At 41.2% G+C, this 1,918-nt stretch overlaps 1 pseudogene; it reads left to right on the forward strand.

Annotated features, from left to right (window-relative positions):
- The first annotated feature begins 564 nt into the window (after positions 1-564).
- Positions 565-1,514, forward strand: LOC119537129 (annotated as a pseudogene).
- The last annotated feature ends 404 nt before the right edge of the window (positions 1,515-1,918 follow it).

A 1,918-nucleotide genomic window follows, 5' to 3' on the forward strand; every position in this document is an offset into this window, starting at 1 on the left:
CTCTACCATCTGGGAGCCAATTCCTATGACATGAGGGGAGGTATGTACTTTTTTATTCCTGAATCCAGAGAAAATGGGACTGGGAGAGTCTGTCACTGTCTGAAGATTCTGAACTTTGAGATAATTCAGCAGTATCATGGGACTGAGGATCTCTACCATGGCCTCAAGTGTCACAGGAGAACATCACCTACTCTAAAATGGGCCAGAAGTTTGAAGGTGGATGTGGAGAGAAGTTAACATTGCCATCTGAGAACACTGAGAAGACTAGGAGGATCACTGCTGGAATCACAGTTTCAATTTCTATAATGTTTAACGATAACCACTGAACCATCTTCCTCTTCCATAAAGGCATAAGTTGACTTGGCAAAAATACATTACAACAGCTCTATTCTGATATTGTTCTAAAATGATGCCTGAAGATTCATGTTCATGTGGTCACATTTCCATTCATGTTGTTCATGCTCTGATATGAATGATGAGAGGAGTGCCCTTCTCCCTTTTATCCATGTTCTTTTTCTGAAAAGGTATTGGAATCTGTAGTGAGGGAAGAATTAACCAATTTCCATGGAATTCACCAACATGTCATATATGAATCCCAAGACAGTTATCCTGATTGGAATCCCTGGACTAGAACATGTGCAGTTTTGGATTGGGTTTCCTTTCTTTTGTGTGTGCCTAGTGGCTCCGCTGGGGAACATCTTCTTGCTAATCATCATCCCTGCAGAATGTAGTCTGCACCAACCCATGTATATCTTACTGGCAGTACTTGCAGCCACTGACCTAGGTCTCTGTGTAGCCATTGCTCCCAAGATGTTGGCCATCTTCTGGTGTGGATCTTGCTCCATGGCCTTTGATGCCTGCCTTGTCCAACTCTTCTTCATTCATGCCTTGCAGGGAATGGAATCTGGCATTCTGTTGGCCATGGCCTTTGACTGCTATGTTGTATCCGTGATCCTTTGAGATACCAGATCTATCCTTACACCTTTCATTCTGGTATGGATGGTGCTAGTGGTGGCAATACAGGCAACAGTGCTCATTGACATTCTACCCATTCTACTCAAACGACTCAACTTTTCCACTCTGTGGTTATTGTTCATGCTTATTGTGAGCATATGGCTATAGTCAAGCTGGCTGCAGGAGATGTCCATATTAACAAATCATATGGTCTCTTTGTGGCTTTTGCAATTCTAGGTTTTGACATGATATTTGTCTTCACCTCCTACATTCTGATTTTCCAGGCTGTCTTCAATCTTCCCCAGAAGGAGGCATGGCTCAAAGCATTCAACACATGTAGTGCTCATATTTTTGTCTTCTTTGAGTTTTATATCCTTGCCTTTTTTCTGTTCTTCAGCCACCATTTTGGTCATGTGTTACCCTATGCCCACATCCTCTTGTCCACCATCTATCTGCTTGTCCCTCCTGCCCTTAACCCCATTGTCTATGGTCTAAATACCAAGGAGATCCACAGGTGGGTAACTCAGATTTTTATTCTGAAGTTTCACACCCAGCAATGATCCAACACTTTTTTATATCATGGGAAAAATTATTCTTACCTGTTTAAGATCCTTGAATCACGTGTGGCCATTTTGTTGAGATTTTCACTTGATCTCCCTATAGGGTTTATATTCCCAAAGCTAGAGCAGTAAAAGCATGAGATATACTTGAGTAAAAAGTGCCTCATAAATTCCTATTCCCCCTCCAACCATCCCTTCCATTCTTCCTTCCTTCATTTTTTCTTCTTTCCTTCTTTCCATCTGTCCCTATTTTTTGTTCCATCTTTATTCACATCTCTATTGCATCTTTCCACAATATCAAGAGGCAGTTTATGATTTGAATGAACCACAATGAAAAAGGCACATTCCATGATGTCAAAAGGCTCACATTGTAGCAATGTTACAAAAATACTGGCAAATGCAAT

This window comes from Choloepus didactylus, chromosome 6 (genome assembly GCF_015220235.1).
Source record: "Choloepus didactylus isolate mChoDid1 chromosome 6, mChoDid1.pri, whole genome shotgun sequence".
Lineage (NCBI taxonomy): Eukaryota > Metazoa > Chordata > Mammalia > Pilosa > Megalonychidae > Choloepus > Choloepus didactylus.